Here is a 17,734-nt window from a genome sequence, read left to right as displayed (position 1 = left end):
GAGAGGTGTGCGCATGCATGTTTAGCTGATTTTCTTGTGTGAAGGACTTTAGGCAGAGAGATTTGATTCATTTAGCACGTTAAAAACAACAACGATGAAACATTTGAGACATTTAAAACGAAAATGGACATGCAAAGGATACCTAGCAACCCCTCAAGGGTCTCGGCATGTTGGGTTCCCTGCAAGTATTTAACAAAACATAACAGGAAGAAAGAAATAAAACACATATACTCTGTGAAACGAAAAAGAGACAGAAAAGGAATAGCAGTCAGTGAAGGCGAGGCAATATTAGTCAAGGGAAGAAAGAAAGAGGGAGAGGTAAGAGGGAAAATAGACCTAGAGTTTAGTTTTTGGGAGGCATGTCTGGCTGGGCCCAGAGGCCAGTAAACATGAGTGGACATTTCTAATATTAACAAAATTTAGGATTTTGGTTGGTTGGAGCTTTTTTGAATTGTTCTTACAATTTGCACAGAGAGACGTTTAGGTTTTTCACATCATATTTGCAGTTTTGCAACAAACAAGTGGGTTTGGTGATGGGGATTTCGGGGCTCTTTCATGTTAAAATAAAAGGATCTTCCTCTTTAACTAAAAGGTCTATCTCTGTAGGGCTCCATCCCATAATGTTGTCAGACACTTAAAATAATAATCTGAGCCTGTCAGTGGCAACAACAGAACTTTTAGTGGACTCTAACTGCTGCTGAACATCTGTCCTGTAGGGTTACATTACAGCTTGGTTCCTGTTTAATACTGGACCAGTTTCAGAGACTGTTATTCCCATCAGACACTTAGACACAGACACATGAAGACATAGTGTCCAGGTTGAAAAAAACAAACAGAAAAAGTTACCCTTTGCACTCTGAATGACTCCATTTCTTTGGCCCCTTCCTGAACGCTGCACCCTGAACACAATCAGTTGTTTTACGATTGCATTTGATCTATTCTCCTCCATTGTTTGTTACTATTTACTGAGTTAAACCCTGGCCGTGTTGAGCCGGTTTATGAGCACCTCTCCCCATTCCAACCTTTTGTCAAACCACACACACCCTCAGCTCGTCTTTCATCACTCAGCAGCGTCGATCACACCCCAATCAACACCACACACAATCGCTGCTTCACACACTGAGGACGAACAATAAAAGGAGTGAAAAGCTCCGTTTGCAGAATACAATCCTCCCATTTTAGAAAGTGTAAAGGATCCAACCAGTTGTGTGTTTAGTGGTCTAATCATCTCAGCTGGACTTGTAGGTCATTATATTGTTGGCTAGTTTTCCTTAGAATCAAACATCAGATTTTATAAACTACATGTGTTTTGTGTGCAGAAATCTTAATCTGTAAAGTAACTAGTAACTAAAGTAACCAGTAACTAAAGCTGTAACAGGTGAATGTAGTGGAGTAACTAAAGTAACTAGTAACTAAAGCTGTAACAGATGAATGTAGTGGAGTAACTAAAGTAACTAGTAACTCAAGCTGTAACAGATGAATGTAGTGGAGTAACTAAAGTAACTAGTAACTAAAGCTGTAACAGATGAATGTAGTGGAGTAAAAACTACAATATTTCTCTCTGAGATGTAGCGGAGTAGAAGTAGAACGTGGCATGAAAAGAAAAGACTAGAGTAAAGTACAAGTACCTCAACATTTGGACTGAAGTACAGTACTGGAGGAAATGTACTTGGTAAAATGGTGAAAATGTGGATCAGTGTTTCCCATAGTCCAAGATGACATCCTTAATGTCTTACAATAGTCAGACGGGTACTCGGCTGTAAGAATATCTCAAAGGGAGTACATTTAAAAAAATAATCATCATAATAATTTTTTTTTTTGTCAATTTTCCGAAGTTTTTGTAGTTTTTTTTTAAATCATCTTCTTCAACGTACTTGTGTGTGAGTGACTGTAGAGGTTACTTGGCAATGAGTGAATCTTAAATGATGGAACCTGACCTCCTGCAGTCGTGACACAGCGATGGCCGTGTTCATATCATTTAATTTCATTTCGTTTATTATACAGGAAAAGATTAACAGTAACTTTAAGTATTAAGTGGAATGAATACCCATGAAACTGACCTAGTGAGGCGTACTGGTCTCGTGTTGTGTGTGGGAAGAAGTGCAGCAAGTGTTTGTGAAGTGGTATTTTGAATCTGAAAATAAAACGTAATAGCGTGGCTGTTTATGTAGTTCTGGTAAGTCAGAGCGTTTGAACGTGTGAGTGCAATGCAGTGGTGGGACCACTTTGGAAGATTACTGTGGCTCTTGAGAGCTTGATTGTATACTAGTCGTGCTATTGGTTCAGTAATTTCCTTAGTGGTAAGAGACCAAATTGGAAGATCGTAGGACATTGTTGAAAACACAATTCCATGTAGGTAGGTTTCCGAAACAGAAAAGTAAATATATGATCTAATCTTGTTATACACGTAAAGTTTCTGATTCAGCTTTTTTGTTAAGTTAGAAATGTGTTCCCAGTATGTAAGGTGTGTATCGAGTAGCACGCGGAGCCGAGCCGTCACTCAGCCGTCGCCTGTAATCCTCCTCTGCCGGACCAACTGGTCTTCGAGCAAACTTGAACTCAGATCGCCTGCCAACACAATGGTCTATCCGGTTCATAGAAACTCTCTAAACTTCTAATATGTGAAACAAAGTTGACATAGAATATTACTTTAATAAACGACAGAAGTTAAACTGCAGGAGAGTTTTGCTACGTGTTGCATAACAAGTACAAGGATAATAACAATAGAGCTGCAGAGCTTCATCAATAAGATTTTAATGACTGAAATAACTCTTCGGCAATAAAAAATTATCTTCTGTCATAAAACTTAGGCGTTCTCTAACTAAATATGTGATGTAATAAACATTTGTTGCAATTTGTGGGAGGTTCACCCAAGATGAGACTGAAATAAATCGCTTCGGGAATAAAATAGGAAGGCTGGCGCTCAGTACTTACTTTGATTCTAGAGGACTAAAAACCAGAGCTGCAAAGATTAATGGATTAGTTGTCAACTATTTAAGTAATCTTCAACTATTTAGATAATCTATTAATCAGTTTGAGTAATTTTTTATGTAGAAACGGTGAAACTTGTGTGATGTCAGCTTGTTAAATTGAATATGTTCTAGTTTCTTCTCTCCTCTGTGACAGTAAACTGAATATCTTTGAGTTGTGGACAAAACAAGACATTTGGGGACATGGGCTTTGGGAAACACTGATCCACATGTTGCACCAATTTCTGACATTTTTTGAGACCACTACAACTAATCGGTAGTTGCAGCCCTTTTCATATGCCATTTGAAAACCACATTAAGCAGTTTGATCAAAAAAGCTGTGAAGTATGTCAAAGAAAATTTCCATGTAAGTATATGAAAACATCATTGTGTGAAAGTTAAGTAGCTAAGTATGTGACTAATGTGTGTTGAAGAGGTTCTAAGGAGGGGCAGAGTTAGCATGTGTTGGCATATGTTGGCATTCAGTATGTTGGCATATGTTGGCATACAGTTTGTTGCCATATATTGGCATATAATATGTTGGCATGAGTTGGCATGTGTTGGCATGTGTTGGCATATGTTGGCACACAGTATGTTGGAATAAGTTGGCATGCAGTATGTTGGCACATGTTGGCATGGGTTGGCATGTGTTGGCCTATGTTGGCATACAGTACATTGGCATATGTTGGCACACAATATGTTGGCATATGTTGGCACACAGTATGTTGGCATACGTTGGCCTACAGTATGTTGGCATATGTTGGCATACAGTATGTTGGCATGGGTTGGCATATTGGCATATGTTGGCACACAGTATGTTGGCATAGGTTGGCATATGTTGGCATACAGTATGTTGGCATGGGTTGGCACACAGTATGTTGGCATATGTTGGCACACAGTATGTTTGCATATGTTGGCACACAGTATGTTGACATATGTTGGCATACAGTATGTTGGCATATGTTGGCATATAGTATGTTGGCATACAGTATGTTGGCATGGGTTGGCATATGTTGGCACACAATATGTTGGCATGTGTTGGCCTAGTATGTTGGCATACAGTATGTTGGCATATGTAGGCATAAAGGTATGTTGGCATATGTTGGCGTACAGTATGTTGGCATATGTTGGTATACAGTATGTTTGCATATGTTTGCATACAGTATGTTGGCATATGTTTGCATACAGTATGTTGGCATTCAGTATGTTGGATATGTTTGCATACAGTATGTTGGCATATGTTGGTAGTATGTTGGCATATGTTGGCATATGTTTGCATATAGTATGTTGGCATACAGTGTGTTTGTACGAAGAGTGATATTCAAGCAGGCTTTTAGTTAGTTGAGGGGTTTTTATGGTTGTTTATGTTTTTTATTTGTATTTAAATGTTCTTGTATTTTAATTTAGTGTATTACATTTTGTTGTGAAGCACTTTTTTTATCTGTGAAAGGTGCTATACAAATACACTTTACTTACTTACTTACTTGTAGGCCGTTATATTGTTGGCTAGTTTCGTTTACGATCAAACATCAGATTTTATAAACTACATGTGTTTTGTGTGCAGAAATCTTAATGTGTGAAGTAACTAGTAACTAAAGCTGTAACAGATGAATGTTGTGGAGTAACTAAAGTAACTAGTAACTAAAGCTGTAAGAGATGAATGTGTGGAGTAACTAAAGTAACTAGTAACTGAAGCTGTAACAGATGAATGTAGCGGAGTAACTAAAGTAACTAGTAACTAAAGCTGTAACAGATGAATGTAGCGGAGTAACTAAAGTAACTAGTAACTAAAGCTGTAAGAGATGAATGTTGTGGAGTAACTAAAGTAACTAGTAACTAAAGCTGTAAGAGATGAATGTGTGGAGTAACTAAAGTAACTAGTAACTGAAGCTGTAACAGATGAATGTAGCGGAGTAACTAAAGTAACTAGTAACTAAAGCTGTAACAGATGAATGTAGCAGAGTAACTAAAGTAACTAGTAACTAAAGCTGTAAGAGATGAATGTGTGGAGTAACTAAAGTAACTAGTAACTGAAGCTGTAACAGATGAATGTAGGGAGTAACTAAAGTAACTAGTAACTGAAGCTGTAACAGATGAATGTAGTGGAGTAACTAAAGTAACTAGTAACTAAAGGTGGAACAGATGAATGTAGTGGAGTAAAAAGTACAATATTTCTCTCTGAAATGTAGCAGAGTAGAAGTAGAAAGTGGCATGAAAAGAAAAGACTCAAGTAAAGTACAAGTAGGCAGCATGGTGGCTCACTTTTGCCTCACAGCAAGAAGGTTCTGGGTTCGAATCCAGGTCGTTCCGGGCCTTTCTGTGTGGAGTTTGCATGTTCTCCCCGTATTTGGAGAGTATTTGAGTATGGGTGCTCTGGTTTCTTCCCACTATAAAGACTTGCATACTTGGACTACAGTTAAAAATTAGCTGACTGGCTAACACTGGTGCATTTACAGAAATGTTGATTAATGTGCATTGTCCTAATCAAATAAACTTAGTACTGTAATTAGTACTGGAGTAAATGTACTTGGTAAAATGGTGAAAATGTGGATCAGTGTTTACCATAGGTCAAGATGACATCCTTAATGTCTTACAATAGTCTAAGTCACTTTTTTGTCGTTTTTTTGTCAAGTTTTTGTAGATTTTTCTTTGTTGCTTTTATTTACCTTTTTTATCGGCTTTTTTTTTTCAACATTTGTGTCGACTTTTTTTCAAAGCTTTTGTCGCTTTTGAAAAAGGCAATAAAAAAACAGACAATGTTCCTTTTTAGACATTTTTGTTTTTTTTACCTTTTTTTTCATCTTTTTCAACATACTTGTTGTTTTTTTGACTTTTTTGTCATAGACTGACTGCAGAGGTTACTTGGCAATGAGTGAATTTTAAATGACGAACCTGTCTCTCCAGCCTGAACCTGACCTCCTGCAGTCATGACACAATGACGGCCGTGTGGCACGGAGCCGAGCCGTTACTCAGCGCGTCGCCTGTAATCCTCCTCTGCTGGACCAGCTAGTCTTCAAGCAAACTTGAACTCAGATCGCCTGCCAACACAATGGTTTATCCGGTTCATAGAAACTCTCTAAACTTCTAATATGTGAAGCGTGACACTTTGACAACCAAACTGACAGAGAGTGCTTCATCACTTTAATAATAAACGACAGAAGTAAAACTGCAGGAGAGTTTCACTATGTGTTGCATAACGAGCTCAAAGATAATAACAATAGAGCTGCCGAGCTTCATCGATAAGATTTTTATGACTGAAATAACTCTTTGGCGATAAAAATTAATCTTTTGTCTTAAAACGTTCTCTAACTAAGTATGTGATGCAATAAACATTTGTTGCAATTTGTTCACCCAAGATGAGACTGAAATACTTCTCTTTGGGAATAAAATAGGAAGGCTGGTGCTCAGTACTTACTTTGATTCTAGAGGACTAAAAACCAGAGCTGCAAAGATTAATGGATTAGTTGTCAACTATTTAAGTAATCTCCAACTATTTAGATAATCTATTAATCAGTTTGAGTCATTCTTTTCATGTAAAAACAGTGAAACTTGTGTGATGTCAGCTTGTTAAATGTGAATATGTTTCTAGTGTCTTCTCTCCTCTGTGACAGTAAACTGAATATCTTTGAGTTGTGGATAAAACAAAACATTTGAGGACGTCATCTTGAGCTTTGGGAAACAACAGTAACAACAACAGTATGTTGGCATTCAGTATGTTGGCATGTGTTGGCACACAGTATGTTGTCATGTGTTGGCATATGGTGGCATTCAGTATGTTGGCATATGTTGGCATACAGTATGTTGGCATGTGTTGGCACACAGTATGTTGTCATGTGTTGGCATATGGTGGCATTCAGTATGTTGGCATATGTTGGCATTCAGTATGTTGGCATATGTTGGCATACAGTATGTTGGCATGGGTTGGCATACAGTATGTTGGCATATGTTGGCATACAGTATGTTGGCATATGTTGAAATACAGTATGTTGGCATATGTTGGCATACAGTATGTTGGCATATGATGGCATGGGTTGGCATATGTTGGCATATGTTGGCACACAGTATGTTGTCATGTGTTGGCATATGGTGGCATTCAGTATGTTGGCATATGTTGGCATACAGTATGTTGGCATGTGTTGGCACACAGTATGTTGTCATGTGTTGGCATATGGTGGCATTCAGTATGTTGGCATATGTTGGCATTCAGTATGTAGGTATATGTTGGCATTCAGTATGTTGGCATATGTTGGCATACAGTATGTTGGCATATGTTGGCATGGGTTGGCATACAGTATGTTGGCATATGTTGGCATACAGTATGTTGGCATATGTTGACATACAGTATGTTGGCATATGTTGACATACAGTATGTTGTCATGTGTTGGCATATGGTGGCATTCAGTATGTTGGCATATGTTGGCATACTGTATGTTGGCATGTGTTGGCACACAGTATGTTGTCATGTGTTGGCATATGGTGGCATTCAGTATGTTGGCATATGTTGGCATTCAGTATGTAGGTATATGTTGGCATTCAGTATGTTGGCATATGTTGGCATACAGTATGTTGGCATGGGTTGGCATACAGTATGTTGGCATATGTTGGCATACAGTATGTTGGCATATGTTGGCATACAGTATGTTGGCATATGTTGACATACAGTATGTTGGCATATGTTGGCATACAGTATGTTGGCATATGTTGACATACAGTATGTTGGCATATGATGGCATGGGTTGGCATATGTTGGCATATGTTGGCACACAGTATGTTGGCATACAGTATGTTGTCATGTGTTGGCATATGGTGGCATTCAGTATGTTGGCATATGTTGGCATACAGTATGTTGGCATGTGTTGGCACACAGTATGTTGGCATATGGTGGCATTCAGTATGTTGGCATATATTGGCATTCAGTATGTAGGTATATGTTGGCATTCAGTATGTTGGCATATGTTGGCATACAGTATGTTGGCATGGGTTGGCATACAGTATGTTGGCATATGTTGGCATACAGTATGTTGGCATATGTTGACATACAGTATGTTGGCATATGTTGGCATACAGTATGTTGTCATGTGTTGGCACACAGTATGTTGTCATGTGTTGGCATATGGTGGCATTCAGTATGTTGGCATATGTTGGCATTCAGTATGTAGGTATATGTTGGCATTCAGTATGTTGGCATATGTTGGCATACAGTATGTTGGCATATGTTGGCATACAGTATGTTGGCATATGTTGACATACGGTATGTTGGCATATGTTGACATACGGTATGTTGGCATATGTTGGCATACGGTATGTTGGCATATGATGGCATGGGTTGGCATATGTTGGCATATGTTGGCACACAGTATGTTGGCATACAGTATGTTGGCATACATTGGCATGGGTTGGCATACAGTATGTTGGCATGGGTTGGCATATGCTGGCATATGTTTGCACACAGCATGTTGGCATACAGTATGTTGGCATACATTGGCATGGGTTTGCATACAGTATGTTGGCATATGTTGACATACAGTATGTTGGCATATGTTGACATACAGTATGTTGGCATATGATGGCATACAGTATTTTGGCATATGTTGGCATACAGTATGTTGGCATATGTTGTTATACAGTATGTAGACATATGTCTACATACAGTATGTAGACATATGTTGGCATACAGTATGTTGGCATATGTTGGCATACATTATGTTGGTGTATGTTGTCATGTGTTGTCATATGTTGGCATGTGTTGGCATACAGTATGTTGGCATATGTTGGCGTACAGTATGTTGGCATATGTTGGCATTCAGTATGTTGGCATACAGTATGTTGGCATATGTTGGCATACAGTATGTTGGCATATGTTGGCACACAGTATATTGGCATATGTTGGCTATCAGTATGTAGGCATATGTTGGCATTCAGTATGTTTGCATACAGTATGTTGGCATGTGTTGGCATGTGTTGGCATACAGTATGTTGGCATATGTTGGCATACAGTATGTTGGCATATGTTGGCGTATGTTGTCATGTATTGGCATATGTTGGCATGTGTTGGCATACAGTATGTTGGCATACAGTATGTTGGCATATGTTGGCGTACAGTATGTTGGCATATGTTGGCATGTGTTGGCATACAGTATGTTGGCATATGTTGGCGTACAGTATGTTGGCATATGTTGGCGTATGTTGTCATGTGTTGGCATATGTTGGCATACAGTATGTTGGCATACAGTATGTTGGCATATGTTGGCGTATGTTGTCATATGTTGGCATACAGTATGTTGGCATATATTGGCATGTGTTTGCCTATGTTGGCCTATGTTTGCATACTGTATGTTGGCATATGTTGGCCTATGTTGGCACACAATATGTTGGCATGTGTTTGCCTATGTTGGCATACAGTATGTTGGCATATGTTGGCCTATGTTGGCATACAGTATGTTGGCATATGTTGGCATTTTAGCACGGTTGCATGTGCTGGCATTTTAGCATGGTAGCATGTGTCTGCATTTTAGCATGGTAGCATGTGTTAGCATGTGTTTATCATTCCTTGAAAGAACCAAGCAGCTGCCTTGTTGCACGATCACAATTTTCTTAAACTTGACATTTTCAGCTTGTAGCTTGCTATCTCGAAGTTTTTTGTTTCCTGAAGAGAACAGAGTTTGAGAACGGTAACACACAGAGAGAGGAAGGTGAGGGTCAAAACTTTGTCCCGGAAATGTACTTCCATTGATCCAGACTATGGAGAGACTTACCCTAACCTTTGAGATCATTAAAATGATGAAATGTGTTTAAAAAGTTAAACTGCATGAGTTTGCCAGCAGAGTGTAACTGGATTACACTCTGAAACTGTAGGGGTGTCTTACATAAGGTTTCTTTAACAAGGCTTTAAAATATGTTCCGTATTTCAGCAGCAGAGTTTGACAAACTACGTCAATCTATTTTATTGTAACAATAAATAAGTTGTGGTGTGACCTTGGTTCATAATAATCTGAACAAATAGGTGTAACATCACTAACATGATTTACAATCACTGACACAAAGCTTTTCAGACCTCGAACTTTCTGTCAGCGAGTTTCTAACCCTCGGGCTGTTGGATCTTCTCCAGCGGTGTGACAGAAGAGAACAAACTGCATAAACTAATGAAAGGGAATAAGTAATTAGGTTTGGTATGAAGGCATAAAAATACCCCCACAGAGTTGGAGGTTTTAGATTTTCACAGGGGTAATGTTGACATGCCCTGAATGTTTTCTCCAAAGCCCCGAATCTTTGAGGGTTTTTAAAATAACTTACCCCTCAGTCAATAGAGCCCTACCTATGTTATGGGACTTATAGAAACAGAAACATCAGACAGTTTCTACCTATGTTATGGGACTTATAGAAACAGAAACATCAGACAGTTTCTACCTATGTTATGGGACTTATAGAAACAGAAATATCAGACAGTTTCTACCTATGTTATGGGACTTATAGAAACAGAAATATCAGACAGTTTCTACCTATGTTATGGGACTTATAGAAACAGAAACATCAGACAGTTTCTACCTATGTTATGGGACTTATAGAAACAGAAACATCAGACAGTTTCTACCTATGTTATGGGACTTATAGAAACAGAAATATCAGACAGTTTCTACCTATGTTATGGGACTTATAGAAACAGAAATATCAGACAGTTTCTACCTATGTTATGACTTATAGAAACAGAAACATCAGACAGTTTCTACCTATGTTATGGGACTTATAGAAACAGAAATATCAGACAGTTTATACCTACACTACCAGTCAAAAGTTTGGGGTCACTTAGAAATTTCCATTCCACTCCATTATGGACAGAATACCAGCTGAGTGGGTGGCTGATCTTTAATGCAATATCTACATTGCCCATTATCAGCAACCATTCATCCAATGTTCCAAAGGCCCATTTTGTTTACTAATCTGATATCATTTTAAAAGGCTAACTGAGAAATATTGGAGAACCATTTTGCAATTATGTAAGCACATAATTTAATCTGAAAACTGGCATAAACAATGCAACTGATCTTAGCTGGCATTCTGTCTATAATGGAGTGGAATGGAAATTTCTAAGTGACCCCAAACTTTTGACCGGTAGTGTATGTTATGGGACTTATAGAAACAGAAACATCACACAGTTTCTGTCTCTCTTTAGATGGCAGGAGTGACAATGAGTCATCCTGACCATTTTTTTGTGTTCTGGTTGACTGTTACAGGATGTAAAATAGGAACAAAAATGTCACAAACATTGTAATATTGCAAATGCAAAGGGCTTTCATCGGTGGGTCATGGGCTAGATAGTGATTTAACAGACTTTTAATTTTTACATAAAAGTCTTCCAGGTTAATTTCTTAATAAAAGTACTGAAACCTCAAAGTAAAAATACTCCATTAAAATGAATAGTTCTGCTTCCCAGAAGTATTAAAGTATCAAAAGCAAAAGTACTTAAAAAAAAAAAAAGTATGATCCTATTAAACAAAAGTTTAATAGGTTTCATGTGTTCAATTCATAAAAATGTTTGTGACCAAGCAACAACAATGAAAGAAGCATGTGGTTGGCTCATGGGCACGTTGGCGCTGCCAAGAGTTCCAGACACGCCTCGAGTCCTGGGAGGATCTCTGAACTTACAGGAACACGCTAGGAGCCGACGCGAGTTACACAACTCAGGAACGTTTGCTATCTGAGCTAATGTCATCACACTGACTCATGGGAGAAGCTAATACACTGGACAGCAGGCCACTAAAGAAATAAGTTAATAAAAATACTGAAAACAAGGTGTTTCTTGCTTGTAATAAGTAGAACAATCTGTCAATTAAGCAAGTGAAAATTCACTTGGTACGATGTCTTAAAATAAGATATGATCTTCACTCAAGGTGATCCATCTTTTACAAATACCACATACCACGCTTAAAACCTTTAAGATGTTATAAAAAAAAGCTTGTTTAGTCTGAGATATGACTCAAACTCAAGATGTTTTCAAGACTCGCTTAACAAGATATTTAAGATGCATCATCTAAAAACAAGTCCCTACATCTCATTGAAATATCACTCGTGAATGTGTCTTAAGTGTTGTTTGTGTAAGACATTTTGACTAGAAATAGACAAATGTACTTGTTAAGATTTAGCTTTTTTTGCAGTGTATTAGCTTGTTGTGTTCTTTACTACCAGGAAGAAACCCGCTGACAGACAGAAAGGTGTTGAGTCACTTCTTTCTTTCGTGGAATTGTCTGGCACATGCCCTCTGATAAGAAACCAGGGGTCTCATTTATAAACGTGGCGTACGCACAAAATGGGACTGAAAATGTGCGTACGCCACTTCCCACGCAAAGGTTGTGATTGATAAAAAAAAAACTTGACAGGAGAATGTGCGGTCCTCCACGCAAACTCTGACCCATGCATAGGAATTGGTGACGCAGATGGTGAGGTGGTGAACTGATGTCAGACTGCAGAAAGTACATGGGACGTGGGAATAACAATTACTCGTAATATTTTCAAGTATTGATGCCTCACGCACATTTTTCACTCCATATCATCCACATTACCATGAAGATTAAATCCAGCAGTGTTATTTGCGCATGTACTGAGTGATAATTGTTCCATTAACACCTCCAACTCAAATCTTAACAAAAAAGATTTTTCTTAATTAGCGCTGTCTCTCCATCACATTTTCCGCTACGGAGCGCAGGAGGAGGAGATGGCCCGACTCTACCATCAGATAACTGCTGATGTAAATAACTAAATGTCTGTCTTTAAAACTGTGCTTATATCATCAAATGTCAAAGTCTGGAAATACAGCCGTTATGCTCTTGTGCAATCGTTACCCTTAATGTCTTCGTTATCAGTCCGAACTTTAATACTGTTTGTGACTAAACCTGCATGAACAAAAGTGTTTGCCTATTACACTTTAGTCTTCAGATTGTGATTTTGGCAAGGTGTTATAAATCACTGTAATTGTTTTAAACCTAGAAATGCTGTGGTGACCCCCGTACGTAATGCTGCATGATGGCCCTGCTGGCCCTGCAGGAGGACTACGCTAATGGAAGAATCAGGAGAAAAAGAGACTTCAGGGACCATGACGATGACTGGCTAATATGCCGATTTAGATTCCCTAAAGCTGTGCTCTTGGATCTATGTACTGAATTGGGTTCAGTAGCGAGGGCAACGCGCCGGAACCGTGCCATCCCGGTCCATCCCGGTCCAAATACAGGTACTCGCCACTCTGGGGGAAACCGGCTGTTTCCAGAGGGAAATGTCAGATGGCTGTTTTATATAAACATTATATATAATCTTCAACTTTATCACTAAGGCTTGTTTGGATATAATATATAGTTCTGTTAAATCTTAAATACGTCTGGTATATCGAAGCTGTCCCCGAGTGCTGTAATGCCTGCCGTTTTGGACTTATTATTAATATAGGTAGTCTATACATAAGGTTTCCCTACACTGTGTGGGAACAGGACGAAATTATAATTAAATTTGCAGCAATTCCTGAACGTCTGAGAAGTTTTTTGCTTTATCTCTGCCAATCATCATGATGCGGTGTAACAACTGCCAGTGTCATTCATATACTGATCAGCATTCTTGAGGTGCTTTGGATTGACTATGTTTAAAAATGGGCATGTACAGGGCGGAATAAGAGGCTGATCCACGTACGCACGCTTGTAGGTAATCTCTCATTTATGAAGGGAACATTGCTTACAGGTGTGCGTACACACGGTTTTATAAATCTTTTTTTTTTTGGGCGTACGCCATTTTGGGCCGTATGTACAGTTTTAGTAAGGATCCTACACACAGTTTTATAAATGAGACCCCAGGAATTTAGGGGTTACAGTTTCAATACAGCCCTATTCACACAGAGACTTGCATTACCAGAGGCCGTCATGGGATTTAGAAACTACCTCCCATGTTTGTGTATCGTGCGGTGCATCAGGCGGGATAACTGAAGTCTGTATTTTACTCAGATTTACTGACATTTACCCCTCTACATATGTCAAAACTTTAATTTATAATCGCAACAAACATTTCACAGTAGAGAGTAGTTAGTTTTTCTAGTAGTCTGTTTTTTTGCTTCATACATGATTTGTGCAACTTGAAATTTGACTAGATCAATGAACTTTAAAGCTCTGGAATGTAAAAACACCAACACAAGTTGGTGTGATCATAATATCCTGCTTTATGAACTGTTCTTATGGCTCTTTTTTGTAGTGTGATCAGTGGTTGCAGTGTGCTTTTATAGGTGTTCCCCCAAACCTCCACACAGTAATTTAAATAAGGTAAAACCAGTGAACAATATAGAATATGCAGTAATTTGTTATTCAATACATGCTTTGATTTTACACAGCACTGAGATGCTTTGTGACACTTTAGATTGAATGTGTTTTATATGAGGTTTCCAGCAGAGCCTGTGATCTATAGTCACACCGAGAAATGTATTTACATATACTCTTTCAATAGCCACACTATCTTAACATACACTTGATTATTTGACTTACAATTTCCAAACAACATGATTTTGGTTTTACTCACATTTAATGATAATTTATTACTGTCAAACCATCTTATTAAGTTGCTCATTTCAGATGTGATTAACTCCAGAAGCTGCTGCAAATCCTCACCAGTACAAGAATATTTCTGCCATATGCAAATAAGACATATTTAAGAAATTCTGATGTTTTACATAAATCATTTATGTCAAGAATAAAAAGAATTTGCCCCAACACTGACCCCTGGGGGACACCGCACGTAATATCCAAAGAAGACGACATGTTTTCACCCAACTTCACAAACTGCTGTCTGTTATGTAGATAGCTTCTCAGACAGTTCAAAACAACCCATACCGTTCAAGTTTACTGATTAATCTGTCATTATTTATTGTATTGAATGCTTTCTTGAGATCAATAAATATCCGAGCTGCATATTTTTTTTGGTCTAAGGCATTTGTAATTTCTTCAATTAGCTCAATAACTGCTAAAGATGTAGATCTGTTTGATCTGAATCAGTATTGACTCTCATTTAGTATGTTGTGTTTATTAATGAATTTGTTTAGCCCACCAACAAAGAGTTTTTCTAAGATTTTGGAAAATTGAGGAAGCAAGGAAACAGGCCTGTCATTTGTGAAGTGGTGTTTGTCTCAAGTTTTGTACAGCGGTATGACTTTTGCAATTTTCATTTTACTTGGGAATTTACCAGTTTGAAATGATAAATTGCAGATATGCGTTAGTGGTTTCGCAATTCCCTCAATTACTTTTTTTAACTATTCTCATGTCAATATCATTAGAGTCAGTTGAAGTTTTGTTTTTACATTTATGAACAATCTCTATAATTTCTCTCTTCTCACTGCTGACAGAAACATTGAGTAAGGATTATTATCAATGAAATCAATATTCTTATCGTCAGAAGAATAAGGGACTTTTTCTGCCAGTATGTAGCATGTAGAGAGACAACAGTAGCAACCCAGTCTCACATCAGTTCGTGATGGCATCACAAAAAGAAATCTATTAGATCGTGATACCATCACGATATTGTGAAGATTTACGTGATGGGGTCACGTTTTTTTAAACTAATGTATTTCAATGGGAAGCATCTTTCATGAGCACAGCACGAATCTTTCTGCCAGTCGGGCTGCAGCAGAGAAGCTGGATACAGCTTTGCTATTATCAGTATTTTTAGCCCAATAACCGCTGTTTTAATCAACATTTATTCAGCAGATCTTATCATGGTTTATATGTATTTATTTTATTTCGGCCAGGGAAGCTGGATTGCTTTGTTGTTTATTGATATTTTTAAAACTAAAACACTACATATATCAACATTTATTTAGATGTTATCATGGTATGCATTTCTTTATTTTAATAATATTATTATTATTATTATATTATTAGTCTTATTACCGGTGAAATATTACAGTAAATAAGACTACGATATGAGCCGAACTGGGCGCATTCAAAGCCGATATCCCACAATGCAATGCGGGCATTCATATCAGAGAATCAGACAGCGATCAGCAGGTCTTTAATGGCAGTATAGCTTCAATGTACATATTAGTGGTTTTGTCACCAGCAACAACATGTTGCTCAGTTTTGTTCTAGTGAGTTATGCACCGTAATAACGTTTACAAAAATCAGCTGAAGACTCCGGAAATGACTAGTAATTACCGCTCGGCGCATAGGAAAGATATAAATACATGATATTCGTAATATTGATGTTTTTGTCTAACGTTGTATTTGAGGATTTAAACAATTAAGGAAAATAATAATAAAATACAGTTTCATGTATTTGTCTCATGTATTTTTTGCTGAGTCGGCCGGCCGGCGGCGGCAATCTGAAATGGAATGAAGCCCATTCATGGCCGACAGCAAAACACAAGTAGAGTATATGTAGAGCTGCTTAGGAAGTATAGAGACAACAGTAGAGATAGTATGTAGAGACAACAGTAGAGTAGTATGTAGAGAGACAACAGTAGAGAGTAGTAATGTGAGAGAACAACAGTAGAGAGTAGTATGTAGAGAGAAAACGGTGAGAGTAGTATGTAGAGAGAGAGTAAGTATGTAGAGAGACAACAGTAGAGAGTAGTATGTAGAGAGACAACAGTAGAGAGTAAGTATGTAGAGACAACAGTAGAGAGTAGTATGTAGAGAGACAACAGTAGAGAGTAGTATGTAGAGACAACAGTAGAGAGTGAGTATGTAGAGAGAGAGTAGTATGTAGAGACAACAGTAGAGAGTAGTATTGTAGAGACAACAGTAGAGAGTAGTATGTAGAGAGACAACAGTAGAGAGTAGTATGTAGAGACAACAGTAGAGAGTAGTATGTAGAGAGACAACAGTAGAAGTAGTATGTAGAGAGACAACAGTAGAAGTGAGTATGTAAGAGACAACAGTAGAGAGTAGTATGTAGAGAGACAACAGTAGAGAGTAGTATGTAAGAGACAGCAGTAAGAGTGAGTATGTAGAGAGACAACAGTAGAGTGTAGTATGTAGAGACAGCAGTGAGAGTAGTATGTAGAGAGACAACAGTAGAGGTAGTTTGTAGAGAGACAACAGTAGAGAGTGAGTATGTAGAGAGAGAGTAGTATGTAGAGAGACAACAGTAGAGAGTAGTATGTAGAGAGACAACAGTAGAGAGTAGTATGTAGAGAGACAACAGTAGAGAGTAGTATGTAGAGAGACAACAGTAGAGAGTAGTATGTAGAGAGACAACAGTAGAGAGTAGTATGTAGAGAGACAGCAGTAGAGAGTAGTATGTAGAGAGACAGCAGTAGAGAGTAGTATCAAAGCCGGTCTACGGAAAGCCATTCCACTCCCTATCCAGCCCCATTGTACCGGATTTTGGTTGCAGTTCCACCAGAGTTCCACTGGGGGTGATTGCGGTCCAGTGCAAAATGAATGGGACTCTATGGAGCTAGACGGCTAAATTTGTCTCTTTCGCCTGATTGTCGTTGAGAAACCTCAGATTTGATTGTAGTTTTTGCAAGTTCAACATGGGTTATAGGTCGAAAGTTGAATGAACGAGTACTTATGTCCTTTTGATTTCTTACAGGGTGACTCGTTGTTGCCCATCACCGCGCCATTCTGCTAATGAATGCTGATTGGTCAGTGAAGGAGTGATTACGATCGGAGAACCAGCCGGCATCCGAAGCAGAGCCTGAATATCAGAGTGAATATTTCCGTGTGGTCTTTAAAACATCAGCAAACCTCTTTCTAGTACGTGTATTAACAGAGAGAACTAACCTGTCAGCTGTGTTGTCGATG

This window comes from Perca fluviatilis, chromosome 15 (genome assembly GCF_010015445.1).
Source record: "Perca fluviatilis chromosome 15, GENO_Pfluv_1.0, whole genome shotgun sequence".
NCBI classification, from domain to species: domain Eukaryota; kingdom Metazoa; phylum Chordata; class Actinopteri; order Perciformes; family Percidae; genus Perca; species Perca fluviatilis.
Note: the sequence above shows the minus strand (reverse complement) of the source record.